This window comes from Plodia interpunctella, chromosome 13 (genome assembly GCF_027563975.2).
Source record: "Plodia interpunctella isolate USDA-ARS_2022_Savannah chromosome 13, ilPloInte3.2, whole genome shotgun sequence".
Classification (NCBI taxonomy): Eukaryota; Metazoa; Arthropoda; class Insecta; order Lepidoptera; family Pyralidae; genus Plodia; species Plodia interpunctella.
In genome coordinates this window covers 3,224,063-3,251,203 of record NC_071306.1, presented here as the reverse complement: position 1 = coordinate 3,251,203, position 27,141 = coordinate 3,224,063, and the positions used below count along the sequence as shown (strand labels likewise).

Sequence of the window (27,141 nt, the reverse complement as noted above, 5' to 3'; positions counted from 1 at the left end):
TAGATCTTTAAAATTACGCACCGCATTTTGATGCTGGTTTTTAAAATTGATAGTGTCATTTCTGAGGAAGGTTTAAGTGTATGTGTTCTATGATTTGACCCGAGCGAAGTCAAGACGGGTCGCTAGTATTAGTAGGTTGTCCATCAACATTCAGCCGAAAACACGACATAAGTTATCGTACACTGGCGGCCGAGCAAAAAGCTGGATTAATTTCCGACTGCAGCACCAAGGACAGACGTCAACGTATACTTTTTGCGTTAGTTAGTTATCTGTTGTTTGCCGCGATCGCTCTGTGTAGTCTCACTGTTTACTCCGGAAAATTAATTGATGAATGCACTCGTTTCTGTGGTGGTGTAATGGTTAGGACGCCCGCCTGTGAATCGAATGGTCCCAGGTTCAAATCCTACTCGTGCCACATGACTTTGTATACCAATCTGACTCATGTATAGTAGTTTTCATAGACCACCACTTGCTTCCGGTGAAGGAAAATATCGTGAGGAAACCACTAAACACTGGTTGACTATTATTAACTTGTGTGTGAAATGGAGAAGGCATGGAATGGCAAACCACTCCATTGATAATGCCAAGAAATTTGTTCTTTGTGTTTCATTCCATGTAACGACCACGACCCTCAGCCATGAGGAATACGACCATGAAGAAACACTCGTATGAAATAGGGTAGATGACAACATTTTAGTTCAACAGCGCGGCAGACAGCCGACGGCCGCCGAGACGAGCGAACGTTCTTTCCTTGTGATTAGAATATTAATTTCTTGTTTACTGTATATCTCATAGTGGGCTTGCTATCTGATTTACATTAAAATGAATTGAATGTAAACATTATTTCTCTATTTATAAAAAAGGCTTTTTCATAAAGCGTTCTGAAGGCTTATATGTTTATAATACATTCATAAGGAAGACTCTATGTGGACAAGCCCGAAATCGCCACAGAAACAAAGCCAACGAATCCATACTAGTAAAGTTAAATTTACTGCTTTAGAAAAAAATATCTCATTCCATGCCATGGTTAATAATGTTCTTAGAGTAAGAGTGAGAAGAAAGATGTTCAGCGACATATTTCATTATTATTTCACGAGCTACTCACACTTCGGTTTTGGTCTATTTGCGCCCGAAAATCGATTATACTACCGATACCGAGAACAAGAGATTAAATTAACAGATGGTCTAGAATTATAATATTGATAATATGGAATATTAATTTCTCTATTATCTTTACATATTTCAAAAAGTATTCCACTTGTCGCGTATGGCTATTTGAACGCATCTCAAAATTTACCGAAAGGATTTACGGTTTTTTGCAATAAATTGTTTTTGTTTGTAATAAACTCAAAAACTACTGGACAGATTTTAATGAAATTTGGCAAAGAGATAGAAAAAATGTTCAGAAGTAACATATATGCCACTTCTATGTTCAAAAGTCACTTTTTCCACTTATCGCGTATGGCTATATGAACGCAACTCAAAAATTACCGAAAGTATTTACGATTTTCTGCAATAAATTGTGTGATTCCCGAGCAAAGTTCAGGTGTATAATTTATTATGGTGTTACCCGAGCGAGGTCGCTAGTACCTATCTCAATAATTATAATTTTTACTTTTTTGCTGTAAGATATTAAGACCTTGGTTCTCTCTGTTTCGGAATCCATATTCCATACTAATTATGTGGTATTGTTTGTAATAAATTCAAAAACCACTGGGCCAGTTTTAATGAAATTTGGCATAGAGATAGACAAAATGTTCAGAAGTAACATATATGCCACTGCTATGTTTAAAAGTAACTTTTTTAAATATGATTCTACTCGAGCGAATATGGGCGGTGGCCGCTAGTGTAATAAAAAAACATTGAGCATATTATTAAATAGCTAAGTATCTGTTTTTATTGCGCAAAGGTCCGTTATCATTGCTCCTTATCAGCTAACTAAAGGGTCGTTAAGGTAAGTATTTTACGACCCTTTTTACAAGGGTCTGCGTTTTTAAATTAACTTTCGCTTTCACGTTAATGTAGAGGTAAAAAAATTGTGCAACATAATCAACGTTATACTTAAAAAAGAAATCAAATATGTATATGAAGATATAAAAGAACGCCACCTAGCGGGGGCGGTTCAGGCAATGATACTGCGAAGACCCTTGGGTGACCATTTAATTTATATGGCTTCTTCGGCTTGTTCGTCTCGAAAGGGATGGTCAATATTGGGCCCAATATTGGACCTACGTATCACAAATGCAAGTACTAAATGTGTGGAGGACATGAAAATGGCAAAATTTCAAGTAATTGTAAAAAGATTTTCTGCAACAAATAATTTTTACCGTTGCGCATTGTTAATATGGACAACTTTGTTTTCCTTGTAGCATGTAAGCGATTGTGAATAATTAGAATTACCTAAATATTAAAGGAAATTGCTGGCAACAACTGAATGGGGATGGTCCAGGACAGAGATGGTTGGCGGAGGCGGAGACGGAAGGAGGCCTATGCTCAGCAGTGGATCACGGAGGGCTGCAGATGATGATGATGATGATGATGATGATGATGATGATGATGATGATGATGACCTAAATATGGCGTAGGTATAAGTATTTATGACTTTTGACTGTATCATTTATACTTGTAGAAAGAAAACGCCTGTGAGTATTCCACACGCAAAAATATTCTACGAAAAATACACAGGAATAATATTATTTACACAAACGCGTAGTTGGATTAAAAAATTTAATCCGAAAATTGGATTGATTCGCCAAACGTACTGATTGCGATCCGTTTCCCGCAAAATCAGTTTCAGACGAGAACTCAGTGAATATTACATAGTAAAACTAGTTGGATACGTTCTGATACACACCGCATGTTTGTAGCGTAAAATTAGATGCAGTTAGAAATGCAATTGTTAATTAAGCTGTTATTGTAACTTACTGAAGAGGTCAAACTTCTAACCGCTTTATTAATAAAAATTTAGTTATCTGATTAGGCTTGGAGTAGGTAGTTTTTCTTTATGTGGTCCCTCTCTCTCATTTCAGACAATACAAAGACTTTTAGACTATTCCGAGGATAATCAGATTAATTACATAATCGATTAATAAGGTGGTAGGTAGGTGTATGGTTAAGTACGTACTTCTTTTTTACGTGTCGATGCTCTCCAACGATATCAAAAACCAGCATGGAGAACACTTGTGGTATTTTTCAAAAGTAAATAGAAATAAAATTGACCACATCAGTTCGGTAGGTACTTGTGTTTTTATTGCCCAGTCAATATCTCACATTATATAATTATCCATACCGATTCTAAATGAATATGTATATTGTATTTCTAGTTCTTTGAAATAATCCAAGTATTGATTTATTACAATGTAAGGACATGTACGTTTCCGTTATTGGATACAATATTCGAGTACGAGCATCGTACGTGCTGATTCATTGAATCGTGTAAATTGTATAACAAGGAAATATCCCCTTTGACAATGGGGCGTAATAAAATCCTTTACGCACAACAAGGCTATTGAAGTGAAGGGTGCCTCCGAAATTGATTTTTTTTATACTACTAACCAAGCAAATAGGCATGAGGCCTACCTGATGGGAAGTGCTCACCACAACCTATGGGTGCCTGCAATACTAGGTGTAACGCACGCGCGTTGCCGGCTTTGAATAAATATTTTCACGCCCTTGTTGATGATCTACATCTTGTAGTCTCCGGGGAAAACCATGGCCGATAGCTTATTCCTCATTGTACGCGGGTAGAAGTTCCTTTTAAAGCGCACTGTACGCGACATTTTACGAAGTATTCAAGAAAACACCACTACTGCACAAAATCATTGCGGATTCGCCTCTATTATCGTCACGTAGAGTCCCATGCAAGGAAACTTCATTGCGTTTGACTGTACTTCAGTCAACATCAATCAAATATAATATGTTTTGTGATGGACACAGTTCTATTCATTTAATAATAAAAAATGAGTAATGTTCTCGTTACATAACAAATGAGAAAATAAATATTGGATATCAATAGTAACGATATTTTTATAGAAGGTAAAAACTTTTCTGACACAACAATACCACACATCTATAAAAGTTGGCACCAAAATTGTCGTTTTTGTTTTAAACTCATCTACTTTTAGTACCTTCAGTAGTGCTCAAATTGGCGTTGACATGGACACGAATAAAATGCATGGTTTTCGTTTTTATCCTACGGAAATGTGAAATGTCGAAATATACTGGGTAGCTAAAAATGATAACATGAAAATGTTAAGAGCCGGATCGAATTTTTATTTTCACAATGCGAAATATTTTTTCTCATTCTGGCCTACTATCTACCCCCGTCTAATGGTCTTAATAAAAGAATCACATTGTACTGTACAATATATCTATAATGTGAAAAAAAAATCATAACATAACAATAAAAACCCCATCTGAGCGAGTGAACCTTTTCCGAAATAGCGCATGAGTAAAAATTAAATTACTAAATAAATTTGAATAACGAAACACTATATTTTAATGCCATTTAGATTAGTTATTTTTTATATTTATATTATTTTATTATATATTTTACTATTTTGAAGTTTTCAATGTTCTAGTTGACGTTTGGAAAAAAAAAGGATTTGCACTTCAGCGTTATTGCGTGTAACCTGGATTATAAATCATAAATATCGATTATTGGATAAATGGATAATTATTAATAATATAATATAGGGTGTTAGTCTGAAACGTATTTTTCATCAATATTTAGTTTTAAAGATTTCTATTGACTCATAAAATATGAACAGTTCACATAAGTCTCAAACTTATTACAATATATATGTTCTAATTAAATGATCGCACAAAATCGATTGATGTAACATCTTTATGTATAAAATTAAATAAGTATAAATTCGATGTCATTCACACTAATCTCCAAAGGGGGACGGAGGCTGAGATGCAAAAGGAATAAACGATGAAATACAAAATCTGTTAAACTGAAACAGATAAAAAGTGTTCCGTGGCTAATGAAGGCGGCTATTCGCCATCCGGCTATATAATGGAGTCTTTTAGACGTTTTAAGACAGCACTTTAGCTTAATGAAGTGCCATAATTCATTTTGACGCCCCGCCAGCTAGTTCGCCCGGGGGTAATTAGATCTACGTGGCTATATTGATTTTTGTTAAGACAATATGTGTAATGTACTTACCCGGAATTTGATATTTTAAGTGAGCTTGTATAGTATTGTGCTGCTCTGTGCTGTTTCAGGATTTCTGCTCATCATCATCGAATTCAAAAACATCGTTCTTGTCATGACCGGATGATGCACGCAGGGTCGACTCCCAACGAGGGAACTCCTCAACAGTTTACAACACGAACAGGGGTTTCTTATACCGCAAGATCTCTCTGACGACAATAAAAGCTTGTGGCAAAAATTTCATTTTTTATAAAAAAAAAATCTTTACATATATCCTCAACATTAAGTATTTGGCATTAAATATTAGGTCCTTACATATGAAATTGGCGTTTGGTATAGGAGGAACAAAAAGTCGAATATTTTTTAATATAATATATTTATTTAATCAAAGTAAGAACCATTATTATCTATGCACTTTTGCCATCTCATAGGTAGTTCATTGATCCCTTTACTAAAAAAAAAAACATTCGGACGGGAATCAATAAAATCTTTGAAGGCGGTTTTGGAGTTGAATTTTTTCCCTTGAAAGAAGTTATCCAAATTTTGAAAAAAATGGTAATCTGTTGAAGCAAGGTCCGGGAAGTACGGTGGATGTCTTAGACATTCCAATTGAAGCTCCTCTAACTTGGTAGCCGTCTGTTGTGCAGTGTGTGGTCTAGCGTTGTCGTGAAGCAGTAGTGACGTGGAGCGATTGACCAGCCTCGATTGTTTAGCAGCTAGCTTTCCCATCATAGTTTGCAATTGCTGACAATAGACGTCTGCCACACTGCCATCGTCTGGCCAGATTTGAGAAATAAATGACGGTTAACGAAATACAAATACATGTGTAAATAGCTGTATAAATTTGAATTTGGAATTCCTAACCAAAGAGGAGAAATTTGTGATTAAAGTGGCCAGTACAACAAAACGCCAATTTCATAATGTAAGGACCTAATATTTAATGCCAAATACTTTTTAATGTATTTGAGTACGTACTTCATTCAACGAACATAAATATATCCCCTAAAAATTATAAAATCAAATGGAATAGCATTTAGTATCTCCGGAAATATTAATGATGAAGTTTTTGCAAGAAATATTTGTATTATTTTTTTCATCGGTTTTTGTGTCAAAATAAAACGATTTCATGAATATATAATGATATTAGTACTTAAACGACATGCCTACCCTATATAAGTATTTACTTTCATTACTAGTTACTTCATATTTATCATGGCCTTTTAACATCTATTCGTCCTACACTTTCTTAAGCATTATTATAATTTAGAACCTATTCGTAATCAACACACTTGCCGAAACTTACTCGAACGCCGCCACATAATATGTTTGTTGCAATGCACTATGTTTGCTAAGTCGATTAGTTGTGTGCACAGCTACACTGAACCATTAGCATATTTAGCAGGCTGAAACAGCGGACGCCATTTTGAATTTTAGGTACGACGATTGTCATTGTCACACCCCGCAAGGGGTTTCAAGTTTCAACATTAATTTGGCTAAGTCAGCGGCGCGTTGTCAATGGATTTTGAGTGCTTTTTGGCGACGCGATAAGCATCAATAATGTGACATCATAGTGCTCTGGACACCTAATAACTTTGAAAGTGAAATGAGCCTTCTATACCGTATCACACTTCGTTTAAAGAAAACGGATTTTTAACGAACTTATATTTTTTGGTATTGCAATACAAAATCTCAGAATTGGATACAGCTTTATTTTCTACCTTTTATATACAGACTAGTGTCGGGTAAAACCATAATAAGGAAAACCTTATGTCACTCCTGAAGGTTTCACCGATCTCTGTGCCAAATTTCATCAAAATTGGCCCAATAATTTTCTAGTTTATTTATTACACAAATAAACAAAAATACAAATCTTTCCTCTTTACAATATTAGCATGGACAAATGGTCTGACAACTAGGGATGCCTACGACTTCGGGCGCACTTCGCAACGAAAAAGTAATAAAGCAGACCCTGCACTCCGACGCATAAAGGTAGGAACCAGGAAAATGTTCATGCAGAAGAGAGAGACATACCGACTGTAATTACTCTGTGACTCAAACAACGTCGCCTCTATTGCATTACGACCAATAACGCGTGTTCGATGATCCATCAGAGAGCTATAGATTGGTGCAATAATTGTGTCATTATGCTCTCAATACATGCAGACATACCTAATGATCGTTTCATGTGAATCGCTAATGGAAATTGTATGAATAAGGACGTGAGAGCATTGACCCATGTACAGTCAACAGCACATCAACCTACCCAAACTCATTGCAAACTCGCCGCTATTATCGAGCCATAGAGGTTCATGTAGGGTAACTTGATGTGTTGTTGACTGCACTATCAAATTTACAATTTACAGTCAACAGTAGTTACCTAATGCAAGTAATTAAAAGAGTCTAAAATGGAACAATTGGCACCCAGCAACTTGTTAAGAAGAGTTAAGAAGTTACTGTAACCATTATCATCTACTAACAAAGAGCCAATCATAGCTAAGAGCACTCACGATTCAATTCAGTTTCAAATAAAAACAAACTAGTTAGATCAAAATCGGTTTAACCTACGTTAAAAACGCAATGTACAAAATTACGCCATTCTGTCTAAACGTCTACGGCGCGCAGATTAAAGTCGACGTTAAATTTGATTGTTGCAACTCACCCTAAAAGTGCTAAATGTCAAATTTGAATATAAACTTTATGGTTAAATTCCAAAATATTTGACCCACATCGTCACTTGAAACAGACTAGTTGGGACTTTCTGATATTTATGGATTTAATAATGTCGTTCCCTTTTCGGGCCCTCTGATTTAACGGCTTCATCCCCCGAACCCTTCAGATGAGGTTGTTATTTAAACACCCCAAAGCTACCTAATTGTATGTAAGTGAAACATTGTCCAATATTTAAACGAATCCCTTCTGTCACCTGAAAAAGGCAATATGAATGGTTTCAGTTTAAACGAAATATATTTGGAATTAATAAAAATATATAACTTTTTCGCGTGTATTTTCACTACCCATTATAAACATTTCGAAGTTTATTTTTGAAAGAGAAGTAGCTTTTGTTTGGTCCAGCTGTGTAGCTGTGGAAACGGAACAGACAGACAGACTTTCGCATTTAGAACATTAGTATGGATATACTTTTTTATATGATTCTCTTTCACAATTATTATAACTGTGACACTTTCTATATTAGGAATAACAATTCGAGCTTTAGGTACATTTTTTAAATAAATCCTCCAGGTTCTTAACCGCATGGACGCATAAAGAGGAATGTTATAAGTTTGAACGGTAAGTGTGTCTGTCTGTCGCCTGTCGAATTAACCGATTGGGATGCGGTTTTATTTATTTGATAGCTAATTTATGTGGCGGTTCTTAGATATGTTTGATCAAAATAGGTTCAGTCGTTCAAAAGTTGTAGCGAAATGAATATTGCAAGTCTTAAAGCTAACTCTTGATGTTGAAGATCAAGTCTGTGTCTGTACCCCTTGAATATTAAATGCGTGATTAAAAAGGTAAGTCACACACAAAGTTACGTGTCTAAATATGTAATTTGTGTGTCTCTCTGATATCAATCGCATTAACAAAAAAGAAAAATAAGGAAGATTTAACAGAAGAACAACCGACAAATACCTGACGTCAGTCCAAAATTTTGATATGCTACAAACTAACAACATCCAGAATAAGTTGAGAAGAAAATGCTACAAAAATACAAATAATAATTGATAGGTTTGCACTTACAACAAAGCTAAATGATAGCAAATGATCGACAAAGCCTGAAAATAGAACACAATTTCACAGAAAGCTATCAAAAGATCTGTATACACATTTTAAAACCCCAAATACACATACAATTTATAAAGCCCCTAATTACACGTATAACGCGGCATCTTATCCTTCTCATACGTGGATGTACTCTAACACATCATCAAAAGTAAAGGACATACTAATTTTAGCACAACATTTCGCTTCTTGTTTCCATAAATCATGCCAAAGGACCATCTTCTAAGGTGTTTTTGCATGCATACCAGATGTAATATTTTGTTTACGTCCATAGATTATATAATTAAATAGATACAAAACAATAATAAGCTGCACATACATGGCAGTAATATATTGTAAAAGGAGACAAAAATCAGAGTAGACAGCAATACATATGTTCATCATTATCGTCTGCAACTCTCCGTTACCCTGGGTATATCGATTCACATGTTATCTATTCTTAATTGGTCTACGCATGTTTCGTCATTAATTACAAATTACAAATTCCGCACAGCGCGGACGAAACCTCAACCTTTAGCGTGGAAAGTTGCGCAAAAACATGCCTCTAGTTTCAGTATTATGGTCCTGAATTGTTGTTATGAACGCGTTTTGTATGGATATCTCGGTAGGGTTCCGTACGTGAGCCGTCGGCGCCATGAAGCTTGGCTGTTTTTTATCAAAACTCGCATTTTTCGGGTATTACCCGCAACGAGGTGATCTGATATGATTTGCTGGAAGAATCACTTACTTAAAGAATCAAATTGGTAGATTCAGACTTCATGTCATTCTTTTCTGGTTTCAGCTTTCAGACTCTCTCCCAAATTCTCTTAAAATCTAGCTTAAGTTTTTACAGCGATATTTCTGTATCTTTCCTGCTTATTCGTTATTTGAAAATATAATTTTGCGAGTAGACCCCACGTCCACACATAAAACTTCTTTGGTGAGTTCTTCCCGTCCCGACAGGAGGATAACCCCGAAATGCAGCCTCTTACTGCAGTAGTAGATATCCATTATCCAAGCGACAGATTCCGCCATTAGGTAGTGCACGCCCGCGCTATATGTCTCAATTCGCATTTAAATAATTTAAAGGTAATGACTTTAGTTATGGCTGGTGGATTTTATTGAAACAAATCTTTTTTAAAAGACATTTTCAATACTTAAAAATAAAAACAAAAAGAACGTTTAGCTTTATGTATTTGTCAATATTATACTTGCAAAATCATAAAACCTAGAATATGCACAAGACAGTGGAAAAATTTTAAATGTATCCGGTAAAATTCGTGACGCGAGGATTTATCATACACTATCTAGGTGAAATTTATATCCTTGTGTATCCGTATATTTGAATGGAAGGTAACGTCATTATTTATAGCACATATGGAAATGTGCTGTGTGGAATGGGATCGTAATGTTTGATCGTTTTCGGGATAAAACCGACGTGTGCAGAGTCTGGATAGCCATCGGTGTTTGCGTTTCATTTGCATAGCTGATGAATAAATAAACTAGATTTTTATACTTATCGTGTTTTATGTCCCTCGGTGATGACGGTGATGAGATTTTATTTTCGCTTTTTATCCGTAAATTTTTCAAGGGAACAGTTATTTTTTCCGGGATGAAAAGTACCCTATGTCCTTTCCCATACTATAAACTACCATCTACACAAAATTTCAAGATGATTGGTTGAGTAGATAGGACGTAAAGAGGTAACAAACAAACTTACATTTGCGTTTATAATTATTAGTTAGGAAATGTTAAAATATGATTCTAAAATATTCTAAAAAATAATATCTTGATAGCAGGTAGGAGCACCAATATGGATGTCACCACTGTGCGGCAAACACTTGGTTAATAATGTATAAGATACCAGAGAGGTCCTTTAAAATAATCTACATTTATTTGTGAAGCGACATCTTATTGAAATAATCTATGGAACAGCACAAACGTGATTGCGCTGAGTTGACAAATTATTATTGATGAATTATAATTTCCATTTCCATATAACTACGAATCAATTTCGGTTAATAGGCCAGTTCCATAAGGGTCGCCACAATAGTAATAATAATATAAAATCTTTATTGCAGACACATAGATCCATAGGTACAATAAGTGCATCATAAAAGATAAAAATAAAATAAAAATAAATAGTTACTATTACAATAAAAATATTGTAAAAAGGTACATTTAAGTGGCGGCTACAGCCAGCCAATGTCTATAAGTGTCAGAGCACACCAGTCTTTCAGCCAGACTCTTTACTATACTGTTTTTACACGTGGCAACCCTGGACATAAAGTTAGCTACACGCAGCCGATGTATGGCATTAAAAGTGTTAATACGCGCCTTTGTGAACATTCCCGAGGTATCAGTCCCATTAGGTGTCTAAAGATATTGTTGTATGTCACTCTAAGGAAATAGTAGGATTTTTGTGTGTAGTTTGTCCAGAGTTGACACGTGTAAAAAGATTGACAGTACGATCGAACTAAGCTAAGAACTAAGAACTAGCGTAAGATTCACGTCACGTGATGCTTTAAAAAATTTTCTGGCTACCATGTTGCCAACAATGCATGACCTTCGTTGCCGCTCAATATCCTCAAGATCCTTTAGAGAGGACGTCAATATGTGTCCAAGGTACTTAAATGACGTCGAGATTTTTACAGGCTACCCATTTACCGTCAGACTAGGAATATAATCAGGCCCCTTTTATTAATTTTTGATGGTCATATTGATAGTCAAGTTCAAAGTTCATTTCCTTGATTTCTTATGGAAATTTCCACGGCAGAGGAGCTAATAAACGCATCTAGCAAACACAAAACTGCAGGTAAGTTTATTAGTCAAAATAATGGGATGGATCAATGGTTTGATTACTTATTATTTATTCAGGGGGGACAAATGTGGATCATTACGACAGGAAGTGGAGGGGATGAACGATCCGATAAATTATTCAGCTGGGGATCTCTAATGGCAGTTTGTTTCAATTTTATTAGGGAATGCCATTACGTCGATTGATATGACTACTGCATCTATATTTGATGGGCAACGAAGGTAAACATATCATGAGCCATTTGGTGGGAAGTTTTGCCCATAAGTTATTTATATACCAACCCACTTTTAAGTAAGTCCTACATTTCATTTTAAATCTTAATAGAACTTAAAAATTATGGCAATGTTGTTAAATTATTGTTGAAAAAATTTATAAACAACGTATCATGTATCTTTCCCATATTATGACCCACGCAAGTCCAACATATTTTGTCTTTAGTCTTGCATGGTCCTACTTTTTTATCTGTAACGTTTTCTACAAATTCAAACTCAAAATTATTTATTCAAAATTATTTCTTAGCGATTGCGCAATTGTAATTCGGTAATTGTATTCTCTGTTTCTTTGTTATTATGGTGTACTGTACAATAAAGAGTTAATTCATTCACTCAACTTAGGATGATATACATCACTTATTGGTGTCAACAATTAACCTAATACTAATTCTACTATCGACTTACAAAGTGCAGGTGAAGAAGACACACATATATACAATATATAAAAAAACACCACGGATAAATGCGCTGGCAACATCAACAAATCGACATTCTAAGAAAAGAAAAACTAATTTCTCATTTTAATCAACTATTGCGTAGCTAGGTCTTTGTCTAAATATCATTATTTTTCGCTCGTTATATTCAAGACGTTGCTTATATAACAAACGGGTATTCAAACAAAATAAATCCTGGCACTCGATCTCAATTCTATCTCAAGTATTAATTAATTCGTGTTGGTATTAATTAGTTCTCCAGCACGGACAATAAATAAACAAAGCTACAAGAATATTACAGGAACGAAATTTTCGTCGTATTAAATTTACGTTAAGGCGATGATGGGACGTTGCTCAAGGAAAGTTTCGAGATAAAATGTGTTGGGTCCTATTAGCTGCTATAGTGGAAGATTCGAGTTTGCACGATGTAACAAAATAGCATCAAGATTAGCCTTCGCATCCGCTGCAGCAAAATATCAAAGCTATGAGTATGAAAAAATATAATTTAAAAAACTTGTATTAACTTCATGCACTAAAACTGCCTTGAGAGACTAATACGTAAAATATTATTATTTATTACTGGTTGTTATTAGGGGTTAATTATATCTTATTACATTACGAATATAAACTACAGTAATTATATTATAATGTCACGGCAATATCTCTTACAGGCAGACAGAGCCAGAACTTGCAAAACTGGAAGGGCAATTTTTGGTGTTTATATTTATTTTTTAAATATCGAGAAAAACTCGAATTTGTAATTTCATATTGACTATTTAGGTAAATATTACATGTACTGAACTAGTTATTATTATATTGTGTTACTTTTATTGCGCCGCCTATTTTTTTTCTGTTTGTCCTAATGGTTAGCTGGAAGAGAATACTTTTAGCATTATGGTCATTATTTGTATATAAGTATGTTTTCACTTGAAATAATAATATTAATAAATAAATTAACTATTATATTTCAGCTATTAGCCTTGTCACCTTAAGCGGGTGTTAAAATTCCCGTCTCGCGCCGGCAAGAGTACACAAACCGAATGGATAAAGTTGCTAAGACGGCTAACGCAATCGCAGCGAGCTAGTTGGTTCGTGTAGCATCTGCTGATAGCTTAATTGGTTAGATTTATTATGCAAATCCTCACAAAATTGTGGAAAAGTGGCTCTAGGAATCACAGAACCTTGTTATAAGACGAAGACCTCACAAGAAGAGTTTGGAAGTAGGCAAGTATAATTGTATCCAACGTGCCTTCAACGCGGTTTGGATTCAGAATGTTGCACAAAACGAAAACGCAAAGAGGTGACGCCGCCGCCACAATGCCATTTCTCTAACAAATTTGTGTAACAAACAAAAAAAATGTGACGATACGCGGGACTGAAGCAGCAGGGAGGCAGCAGAAATAAACACCATGATGTTTGTGCATCATTCATTGTAGCTGAGCACAAGTTCATACCCCAGGTCCCACTATAAAACTATTTCCTAATGGAACAAAACAAAAGCGAAAAATTCAAAATCAACTGAGAGTAAAATGTAGCATGATTTACGTCAGTTAAATATTACTAAACGTCATCTGAACACTTGAACAGTCGTATACGAAAATGGGACGTCTAGGGAATTCTCTTATTCATGGAAAATTCATGCGCATAATAATAGCAAGTGCTAAAAATGCTTCCTCGAGCTGACAACCCAATGGAGTGTTATTTGCTATAGGTTTTTAAGGGATTCAATGCATTTGTGATGATATTAAGTTCAGCTATGATGAAAATAAAGACTATCAATATCCTATTTCAAGACTTTCATTTATCAGCTTTTATCCCTTAATCGTCACATACGACATCGACGAGTGGAGCTGTTTTAAAACTAGGGCGAGAACCGTACCAAGAAATAACATATACTGTGTAAAGGCAAAATTGCGTTGCAATTGTGGCCGAATATTGATAACAGAATGTTATTTAGAAGGTCCAAAATATGATGATTATAAATGATAGCTTATAATGATATCTTCATTAAGATTGCTTATTTTGGGGTTCCTTTGTAATTACTTAAGTTAATAGCCATTAACTTAAATAATATATTATATTCAACACGAAATGATGTCGAAATTAAATATTTTAACTAGCAAAGAACCGATTATAATTGTGTCATAATTAAAATACTCAATCGAAATAACATTGCCAAATTTCAATGGGGCCAGACTTCGCATAAATACGGCCAATTTTTCCAGCGAGTATGAATTTTAATGGAAATAAACTTACGTTAAATAATTAATTGGAAATGTTCACGGTAAATAGGCACTTAATTAAAATTATTTGCCAATTTCTTTTTCAAGTCCATTTTTATTCTTCTTTATTAGATTGTAGAAATCGCCTGACATAACATTTTCTGCCAACGATCAACTCTTTCCTTATTTTGAAAATGTGTGATAACAAAATGCTAACTTTGCTGTCAGATATTATTCTAATTGCCTAAAGGCATTTTACACGACTTTTACGACCTAGTGGCAAGTAGTACTAATATACACAATAGCGAATATAAAATATCAACCAGTACGCAGGTTTCAGGTTTAAAAAATAGATCGACTTTTACTGGACATAATAATATAACTTTCATCTAACAGTCAAAAGAAATCACGCTCAATAACGATGCCACTTAAAATGCAATTTTTATTATGGACATGAAATACGTTTCGTAGTCCTTTTGATATTATGTGCTTTGTGTTACTTAGCCATTCTGATATCTTTACCATCTGATACTAACCCTTATTTCATATCAGACAATTATATATATCTACATATTCTATCAGTCTGGAGTACCTGAAAGCTGATTTATATTTAGAGCCACATTATAACTGAAATTTGATTCGTAAAACGGAAACAGCTCATGAATCATTAACGAATACTATTTTAGTATTGATTGTCGTGTGATATTGCTGAACGTGTGGGCTTCCAAGTTGATATTTTAGGGTTTCGTACAAAAAAAATCAAAAAACGGGACCCGTGCGTCTGTTTGTCCATCTGTCTTTCACAGCCAATTTGCTCCGAACCTACTGAACCAAATCAGGTGAAATTTGGTAAGATGTTGTAATCCAATAACCCAAACACATACGTGTAGAGTAAATACGTTCGTTTTTCAAATAGCGTGAATAAGGTTAAATTTCAGAAGATAAATTAGGGAATTCCCTTACTTATTACTTAATTCGAGAAAAATTGGCGCTAGTTCTTTTAAATTTGCGCGCTGGTGTTTTTTACTTAATTTGAACCTAAATTCAAAATTGTCGGTTTGTTTCAAACATTATGCTTATTGTAATCAAAAATTTAAATAATTTTAAACTAATTTTTCACTAAAATTAAATCTTCTAATTGAAAGTTAAATATTCAAATTAAACTCATACATACTACATTTATTATTTACATATTTATTATATACATTTTAATTCTTTTTTTTTATTCTTATTAAAAATTCACTTAATTTTTAAACACAAATTATTGTTATATGTACTGAATATATTTAAATTTAAACAATGACTTCAACCCTAATTGTATCTATCCTCTAGGTATACCGACAATTTCATAACTTTCCATCGTCTTAATAAACCTGTCGCTCTGATGCTGTTAATATAATTAGTGCCGTCTATTGTGCTGTCACACACGTCTATTTCTGACAATTGCCGATAATTCTCACTTTAGTGGAAAATTTGCATATGAGTTGAACTCGGCTTCATAGGTACTCAAAGGCACTAAACTAATGTCATGCGAAAGTAAATTTGTTAGTTTGTTACCGTATCACCCTGCTCAACCACTCTTCTTGAAATTTTGCATAGGTACATGTAGTTTGAAATACCGAGAAGGACATAATATCATTAATCTCGAAAAAATAACTGTTCCCGTAGGAAATTTACGCGGGCGAAGCCGTGGCCAAAGGCTAGTCTTTATATATCTTTAACAGGATTGGCACTGTGGAAACAAAAATATCACACTTGAAGTGCAAAGTCCGATATTCCACCTGATGTGAAACAAACACAGGGTGGCGACCTCCCGTCTGGATGTCAAAAGATTTAAATCATAAATTAATGAAACTTGAACTTGACATAAAAAAAAAACGTCTAGACTACTCGGAGAGGACTCGCGATTCCTCTTGATATAACGGGTACATTAATTTTTATAAGGGGATGAAGCTTTGCAGACATCAGCACTTACTTTGAGTAGAAAATTCACAGATATCGAAGCACGAGAAAAGCACCCTACGTATTTTTTTATTTCTTCTTCTTCGTCCACCCTATCTCCCACTTTATTTATCTATATATTTTTGATGAAATAAAGATTGCTATATATATGTCGACCTCGGTGGCGCAGTGGTAAAGTGCTTGCCTCTGAACCGAGAGGTCCCGGGTTCAATCCCCGGTCATATGGTTGGGATTATTCATTTCGATCTATATTATTTTAGAAGTAGTTTCCAAAATGATCAGTTTCCCTTGATAGTGAGAATACAAAGTACCAATCCCGCAAATTCCCAAGAAAAAATAATTTACCGGAAAAAAAGTTGCCTCAAAGATTCACAATATACAATACCTAATGTTAAAATAATATAAATAACTAAGCTTTAAGTCCGCTTAATTTTAAAGCATATTGGACACACGAGCATGCGGGTTGACTGATGGTAAGCAAAGACTTTAGCCAATGGACACCGACGACCTGATACAGATCATCACCGGCGCATTGCCGACATGTAATAAATTTAAAATATATTAATAATTATCACAATTCAACTTATATTTATCATCCAAATAAAAAAAATATATGTCATATTTATTTCATATAATATATGATTCGTGATATAATATAACGAATGCTAATAGCCATCAAGGAACTTGTTAATCATATTTCCACGGGAACCCTAGATAGAGGTCAATCTGTAGTCTGCTTCTTACAAAGGTCTACCCCTTAAGGAACGTCACAGGCTTTTAAAATAGGCCACTTACCTTTAAAATCACTGTAGACAACCCCCACTACACACCAACAATCAAATACGCACAGCACTTACACAAAAAAACAATATTTATTTACAAATATAAACACTATCCTGTACCTAACCTATAAATTTAATTCACGATCGTTAAAAAATCCTCGGATAGATGTTTATTAATGGTCCGTGTTGCCTTTGGTGTTATTATTCGCCTTATGGAGTAGATAAAATCTATAAATAAGACGATATTTTAGTAAAATAATTGGTTAGTTGTGCCCCCGCGGGTGTCAAAACTGTCATTTGTTTAATGCCATGGAAGGCGCGCGTGCGCGATATGAATTCTCCAATAGCGCATGCGAAAAGTGGCCATTTCACACCACTTGTACTTTTAATTTAGTTAACCGGTCATTTTCTTTTACCTATTTATATCGAACCACGATATTAAGTAATTTTAATTTGTAAGTCATCTGGTGTTTACAATATATACATACTGTACCTACTTATTACGTCTTTGAACCAATAAGTAGGTACCTACTACCAGAATTAAGAGTTGGTGTTTAAAAAAGTGAAAATAGAAAAATAAGATAAACTGGGTCCAGCATTTGATTGTTCCGCGATGCTAACCTACAAACCAAAAATACAAATAGATAAGAATTATTTTCCCTGCTTTGCAATAATCAGTCCATAGGCGGCGGTAACCTCTTTCTCTTTCGTGGGCCTGGTGGTCTGTTTGCCAAAAAAAACATCGAAAAAGCTCAACAACGAACCTTTTCGACTGTGCCTTTGCATTTCAATTACAAAGAAAATAGGTCAAATAAACTTTGATCAGGTTTTTGATTTTATCAACACTTTGCCATCCCTTATCCCAAAACTCAGTGTGGGCAAATAATAATAATAAAAATATCTGTGCGTTTTGTGTTCCTTTCTGAGTTTGTGTCATTTATATCTAACTGCTTCATAGATAGATTTAGAAAGGGGGCGCGCGGAGCTGCTAGATATAAATAAAGCTGCTGCTAAATAAAGTTTTTTTTCAAGTTTTTTTAATTAAATAAACTAATGATGAAAGCACCATCGTTAAAAATCAAATTTATAATCGGTTCTGTATAGTATGAAAAGGCCTTTCAATGATCCAGTTGGCTGAAGGTTAAACGGTTAGATAAAAACCTCGTTTCTTGAAAATTATGAAAAATATCTGCCATTGTTGAATTGTCTAGTTCACACATGGATTTAGAAAGTACCCCGCGCGGGGGTCCGAGTTCACAGGGCTAATCAAAAATTACTAGCGTTTGTACGCATCTTCGCCCGCGTGATTTTCTCTCAAAAAATTAACATCTTTCATCCTTTCTTTTTTCTCGTATTCTGCAGGATTGGTAAAATTTGTTTTATTTTAATTGGTTGAAATCTTAAATGCTTTTCTTACCATACTTATAAAGCCTTCGGTAAAGTAAAACATTATGAAGTTATTTTGCTGACTGTTATGATATTATTTGACTTACATTTAATTTTTATAAGGGGAACTAACGTAGTTTTTTGTGACACTTAGATATAAAATTAAAATCATTTCAGATTATTTTAGATGACTTGAATAAAATCTGACAAACAGAAGATAAGTTGTACAAATAATTATATTTTTTGAATTAAGTATTTTCAGCAAAATTTTAAATAATGAAACGCAAGTGTTAAATGATTGCTATAATATATTACCACATAACGTGCTCACTCGAGGTGACTAACGGCCCAACTTTGTTAAAATGCAGTTCGTGCCAGATAACTTTAATGAAATTCTAAGAAGTGGGTACAGTCTGCACATCAACTTATCTAAATTCATTGGAAATCCACCGCTATTGCCTCAACATAATGGTGCATGGAAGAATTGCAATTACAGTTGCCAGTACTCGTAGGGAGATGACACACTGGCACGATCGACGGTGTTCGCGATCACGTCCAACGTCAGTGACCAGTCGGGGTATTGTTTCTCAGAGCGTTTCAACCACGGCGGTCGCGCTGTCATTACAATTTTTCAAATTTTAACAAAGACAAGAATTCGTTTTACTATCTGACATTAAAATAATTAATCTGTACTGTAGTAATATAAATTTCATGAATGATTGATTTTGGAAACTATTCCTTGCTCAAGAAAATATGTGAATCGTTTTCAATTTTTTTATTATTTTTTAGTTATATTCCTAAGCAGGAAAATAAAAGGAGAGAGAGAGAAAGACAAGTAGAACCTTGATTCTTTCTTCGTCTACAGGGGCTGCTTTATTGCATCGCACTGAACCGCAGCCCTTGCACTATATAATGCGCTTTTAAGGAACGCGCCTCTAAGTTAGAGTATCTCTTCTATTTTGCGGCGCATTTTAATGCAAGGGGGCGCCAGGTTATCGATTGACAAGGGCACTACATGGGCTGGAGCCGTCCCTGTCTGCAAACCGCGTCCGCTAGTCGCGATCTCCCGATCACGTGGCGCCTCCCTTGTTCAACAACGTAGTTTTTTGATAAACTCCACAGATTATGTCGCCTTAATTAAAATATTTCATGTTGGATTTTAAAAACCTTTCCATTTGAGTTTTCACTGAGGTTGTTAACACGTTCGCTATTAAATTTTATAATTTTAGTTTTTAGTGGTCCGCGAAAGAATTTAAAGCAAAATACAATTCAAGTTTAGACTTGTAAGCTGTAAAAATTAAATGAAAAATTGAATGATAAGTAAAGAAATAAAGAATCATATTAAGTAGGTAATATATAATTCCTTTATATTTTTATCATAAAATAATAATAATATTATAAAATAAATTTTAGAAGTACTTCTAAAATTTGTTTAATTTCAACCTCAAAATCGTAATCTTAAAAATTGTAATACTTAATAATAAATATTAATACTATACACGTAGGAATCGCCGACTTGACCACCAACTCAATTTTTTTTTTCCAAATTCCCAACTGGTGTTTGGTCTCAACTCTAAAAACAATAAAAATAAATAATTGAACTCGATCGTTGTGAGCGTGATTTTTCCCTAGTTGTTATAAACTATAAGTACATAAGTCCACTAAAGCAAACCCCAATGACAAAGCCAAAGCTGTATATTCATAAACATATACATTAGACTAGAGTGGCAGGCGTTTCATGCACTAACGGCTTACATTAACATTACGGCATCTAAGCCCTTCAACAGCTTAATAAAGCGGAGTCGTGTGAGATGCAAATCACTATGAATCCGAGATAAGCGCTTAAAGCGCTTTATTTTCATCGATTTTCTACTGTATTTTTAGTCACGCGATGCGGCCATAAAGCAAGAAAGTATTTTTTCCAGTCGAATGCGAATTCTGTTTTATTGGTCTACGAGGAAAGTTGAATCGAAGAGTAAAATGTGTTTTACGATATAGATCTACACGGTCGAACATACTGAGCAAACTTACTGTTGTGTTATTTATGGCGTATAAAATACATTTAGGAGTAAGTAAACTTAAAGCTAGTAAAGTCAACTGTTAGGTAAAGTCAACAGATATCGTTCTCTCATCTTCTTATGTCCTATTTACGGCTGTGGAGCCCGAAACCTTTTAAAATTACAACATTAAAATGTTTCGGGCTCCGCACAAATACTAATACTACTTACGGGGAAAGTTATCTCTTGGGGAAAAAAAAAATTCACTTGCATTTAAAACACTAATACTAGTAAGATTTGTAACTAACTCGATATGGTTGTTTAAATTTTGAATGAAATAATTTTTTATTATCATTATATACATATTAAAATTTTAAAAACAAATAAATATTTCTACCCTTTTAATATTACACCTTGATGCGTCCTAAAACTTTGCTTCCGTGGAATTTTCAGTATAAAATAATTTCATCGAAAACCACTAAATAGATTTTTCGCGACTGAGTAACAAAACAAATAATTGCAGACTCCTACTCGTATACAAACTAAGTATCGCATATTTATTATTAGTGGCATTTCGATTATGTGTCCGTGAAGATTTGAAAATGAAAAAGTGAGTCTTCATGTTTTATCTCAAACGGGGATACACATTTAAATTTTAATACAGAAAAATGTCAATTCTTTTCATATAATAACATGACTGTGGTACAGTGTTGCTCGTTAAACTGAAATAGAATGACAGTTACAATTAAAAAGACTAAAGTTAGAAGCAACAAACTTTAATTAAATCCTTTTATCTGGACAGAACTAGTAGAAAGAGCAACTTAAACAGAAATAGAAATAACAAAGCATTGCCAACGCGAACATATGAAGTTGCAGCTTTAAACTGCTGTATGTATGACAGGAACACTCTGATACGGAATATTTAGTACAGTTACTGTACATAAAAATCCGAACGTATTTACCATCCACTACAATTAGACCCCGCAACCCCTTATCTTCAGGGAATTAAAGAGATATTTTCGAACTAATCCCGGTTCAAGTAACGATGGTTTGTAATGTGTTGGTTTCCGTATCATGAGAGAGGCTAGTTTGGCGCGGAGACGGGTACGTTAAGATCGGATTGTTTTTGTGGTTGAGATTTATAATATTTGATTTATGTTAAAATTATAACGTTTAATTTAGTCACCATTTAAGTCAAAATTTGGTACACGGGTAGAATATAACCTGAAATAAGACGACACTTTTTATGACACTTTTTATCCAGAAATCCCCAAGTATTATAAATGCGAAATTTATGTGTATGTGTATATTATGTGTATGTTTGTTACTCTTTCACAGAAAATCTATTGCGCGGATTATTATAAAATTGGTACACGGGTAGAATATAACTTGGACTAACACATAAGGTTCTTTTTACTCCGAAATTTCCACAGGAGTGAAACACAGCTAGTAATAATAATATAAATAATACTTCAGTTCCCCGGGGCACGTCATTAGCATTCCAGGATTCAAAGTAAGATTACGTTTCAGATAACGCTAGTTGTGTGTAAACATCTGGATCCTCGTGATAGTTTACTTTAACTGAAATTTCACTGCAACTGCTGCAACGTGTCGCTTTTGTGTAGCTCCTACCATTTATTTACTGCATTTTCTCAACCTCTTTTTCAACTGATCATATTCTCTTTTTCTCGACAAATAAACATTTGAATTAATCAGCTTGGTTTCATGATCAATTGTCTGACCCACATCAAACCTCTTTAGAAATGCTGTTGTTGCCTATCCGTTCTCTCTCTCTCATCCTCGTATGTTCCCGTTTATTTCGGGGCTGTCAGGTTGTCGAAGGCCGCCGTCAGCGTATACAATGCCTTACCATTTTGAAGATTTGGTTGTCATTTTACCAACCGCCGACCTGATCTCAATCATCCTTGGGAATGCTGTTGTTGTAGCTGTTGAAGAGTTTTATCCATTAGTCCCTTTAAATGACATCCACCGATTTAATAATGGGGATTTTTACAATTTATTGTAGTTATCAAACTGTATTTATAGTTATTATATTTAATATAATATCTTCCTCTCTCTTCCATCTGAAAGTTCCAGTTTCCTCGTCAGCAGGTAAACGTAGTAGCCCATAGTAAAGTTGACTTCTATGGTAAAGCTGGGACACGTCAATTCAGATGTATCGTAAATCAAATATTATTCTCTTATCTGAAGGCTTTTCTTCGTCAAGCTATGGTCATGTTAAGCCTAGAGTACCTACGCTGTTATCATCGTGTCTTAGGTTTTGTGGAAATCTAACTGCACACTCGATTGATTACTATAGTAGGCACACGCCATCTCAAGTGTATCGTAATCCTATTCTAACTAATAATATAAATGCGAAAGTAAATTTGTTTAAAGTAAATAGAGCGTGAAAATTAACAAAGAAATTTACTATATGTAAGTAAAATTTCAAGAAAATCGGTTGAGTAAATTCATAAGTCTAGAGTCCGCTGTCGTCATCATGTCTCAGGTATGTGTGGAAATCTCACTGCACACTCGATTGATCACCATAGTAGAGCTGGTATACTCCATCTCAGGTGTATCGTAATAAGACGAGCGCGATCAGAACATGAGACGACAACTGTGAAATTGCAAGACGTGATATATTGACTTTGTACGTTCAACTAGAGCCAGCGATTTCCAGTGATGTTGACAAACAATTTTTAAATTTACTGTAATACATATTGATTGGAATTACAGCCAACCTCTCTGGGTACACTCAAAGCTTATGTTTACGTCTATTATCAGTTTTTCAAAGATTAAAATCTTAAAGCGAAGCGAATATGGGTTTATCAGTAGATAAGAGAAATATCAATATCCAGAGTCAACATATTAAGAAGAAGAAAACTCCAACTCTTAATACTACAAAAGGGAAAATATTTACACACATCTTTCGACATAAAACTAAAACAAATTTTCGTTCTTATATTCACCCAACTCACCTTAATACATTCAGCTAAAATTGCTTTTAAAATCTAATATGGCTGCAATTTCCTTCGAGGACAAATATTTACAAACAAACATGCGAACACATAATATAATTTCTTGACGCCGCCGCACCGGCTGAAACATAGGAAATTATTTCGCTGACAATTAATTTTCATTTGCTAACATTTCCGACAACCGTCTGGGGTGTGTTGAATGCAAATACAGTTGAACCGACTAGGTAAATTGGGAAGTTATCGTTATGACTGTATTTTACCTATTTGTAAGCAAATGAGATGAAGATCTAAAAGGAGAAGGTAGAAACTTATTTTCTTGACGTTCACAAAATTAATTTTACTTATAAAATGTGTTGGACTACTAAATTTTATAATTCAAATATTTTTTGTCTAATTGTTTCAGACATTATTTATCCCACGGGACGGCTTCATAGCGTAGTCCGGTCAATACATGAAAACGAACTGTAGTTGAGTGCCAACCGTCAAGATGATAGGGTTGGGATAGAAATCTTTTAGGGTTGGGATTTTATATATTTCCGATTACTTTCGGCGAGTGAAACAGTTGTGGAATTGAGTAACTGACACATGGTCGAATGATGCGGATAATGCATGCTTGATTTTGATATTTCTAGACATATGTCCCTCAACCAAATCCTCTTCAAATTTCCTTATTCCAAATTTATACGTATCTAAGAAAAAAAGCCCTACTTTTCCTTGAAAAAAATCCCTCCTAATCCTATCCTAACTATATAATTGCGAAAATAAGTTCGATTGTTTTTTCAACCAATCTTCTTGAAATTTTGCATACTACATGTACAAAAGTTTAAAAGTATGGAAAAGGACATAGGGTACTTTTTACCTAGGAAAATTACGCGGGCGAAGCCGCGGGCAAAAGCTAGTAATGTATATTTTCAATTCCTGTCTAACTTCCCACTAATTCACCACCGAATGTTCAACATGATTGGTCCAATACACCCGGCCGCAGAATGTTCGCTAATTTCATTTACATGATTCACTCAGTGGAGTTATCGAGAGGCTTAATTTCCAATGCGTACAGCATTCAGCCAAATTCATCGAACACAAATATGCATATTGCATTAGGGATGTCATCGATATTCATTATTTTTTCGTTTTAAACAAAAACCCTATTGACCCTATTTTGAGTGTGTTTAATGTATATACCTACAAAAATTGTAACGCTTTTGGTTTTGTTAAATAAAAAAAATAATTAAACTTACCTTAAACAACAGGTTATCAATTTGTGGATAGTTTTTATATTTACAAATATTATTATAATTTTTATACAAACAATTACAAAAAAACAATGCAACAAGTAATCATAAATGGAATCTAATGATAAAATAATGGATTTGTATATTGTCTGTCTTTTATTAATTGTTATTACGAGTACATCTACAGATATCGGTTACAGTTACCGATCCCACTATCACATCACTATATGAAGTGCTATTGTTGAACAATTTGTAATGACATTAGTAGGGATGTTGCCACAAATTTGTGACCATTTACAAAGTAACTAGTATTTTAAGTACATATACTAGAGTCATGGCATTAGCAATTTAAAAGTCAAGTAACAGATTTATAAAAAAAAGTTGTAATAGGCAAACGGACGAAATGTTATTTTAATGCGCCTCACAAATATAGAATCATCAATGAAATCATTGATCCTAAGTTTCCCAAGTTATTACAAAAAACGTTTTTTGGCGATCTTTGGACTTACCTAAATGCCCCATAGGTAGGTCTTATGCGACATCGGCATGAAAATCAACACTCTTATTAAACCAAAGCTCCGATACGCATTAATATTGGAGTACGAAAATGACTAAAATATCTTTATGATTTTCATAAATCCTAAAATATTTTATGGTAACTTAACATGAAGACTTCGGGTAAAGTTTTTGAGAAATTGCTTATAAGGTTATTTTAGTACCTGCCTACGGTTAAAAACTTTGCTAATTACTTATTATTTAACTGGAGAACAGTTTAGCAGTTTTTGTTTTAACATTCATTTACGATAAAATATTTTATATTATAGAGACCCATTTTTATGGAATTTTTAATTTTTTATGCCATTTGTAGATAAAATGCATAAAATGATCTAACTAGTCTCCATAAGTATAAGTGTCTATCAAATTCGGCGCTGTGAGGCTGCGAAATCCGGAATAGATAAAAAATATACCTTACAATTTAATACATTTGGCTGTGGGAATCCTTCTTCGGGAATATTGTTGCTTATCAGCTGATTAGGCTATGTATCCCTTAGTTGCCTACGACATCCAGGCTATAATAATAAATCCTTTATAGGCAACGTAACAAAGTAAACGATACAATATTGGTTTACATGCTAATGGCCTTTATAATAACTTACAGACTAACATCCATACAAACGTATACCTTACCTGGCCTTACTCTAGGGCGGGAACACCTCATTATATATGTTCATTCACATGTACACATACAATAGAAATGTGAACGTGAAAGCGATGTGCAAAATTAATGACGTCATTGATAACGACCCCTGTTGTTTTGGGACAACACAAATTAAGTACAAATACAAACTTAGTAATATATATTTCAAAATTATGCCAACATTTACGACAATTACATACAAATACCATTCTAAGTGGAGATCCTGGAAGAAATGTTTCGGACCCTGAGCTACTAAAGCGTAACGGATGAGGAAGGAAAGAAACCGGGAAAACTTTCAAATTAATCAAGACATTTCAGTAAATTTGTAGCAAATCGCGAAAGATTGTAGGTATTTTATTCACTTTGTAATAACTAGTTGTTCGCCGCGTACTTAGACCTCGCGAACACAATTAATTTTTGATGAGTTTTTATGAAATTGTGAATATTTCAAAAACGACTTAACCGATTTTGATGCCCCACGAACTTAAAAATTCTATTGACAGATCTGCATACCTTAAATTTCATCAAAATCAGATCAATGGTTCGAAAGTTATCGCGTTACAAACATACATACATATAAAAAAATATATTTTTGCCTCAAGTTGACTTGCAGACCTCGCTCGCTTCGCTTCGCAATAATTAAAAGAATTACCTATCGAAATAAAATAAGTACTACCTACATAATGACCAGTATAACAAAATAACATTTCGAACATCGCTAATTAATAATTATTTGATTAATGTGTGGTTATTTCAAAAAAGATAGTTTCATTTAAGCATTATGCGGGCTACACACTATCGCCAAACTCGGACAGATGCCGATGCGAAAGCGCAAACATTGCGTAGTTTGGATGAGAGCTTTTATTTACCGCAATGAAAACCCAGCAACGTATGCCGAATCTGCAAACTGTTCTGCGGTATTGTATAGCCGGCATTACAT

General features: G+C 34.3%; 1 protein-coding gene across 1 annotated transcript in view; it reads right to left on the bottom strand.

The window, feature by feature from the left end:
• Pgant9 (Polypeptide N-Acetylgalactosaminyltransferase 9) overlaps positions 1 to 17,685 on the bottom strand; it is a 183,416-nt gene extending 165,731 nt beyond the window's left edge. Inside the window, exon 1 of the mRNA XM_053754119.2 lies at positions 17,421 to 17,685. The gene's annotated coding sequence lies outside the window, so the exon portion shown is untranslated. The remainder of the gene's footprint in view (positions 1 to 17,420) is intronic.
• Between the last annotated feature and the right edge of the window lie 9,456 nt (positions 17,686 to 27,141).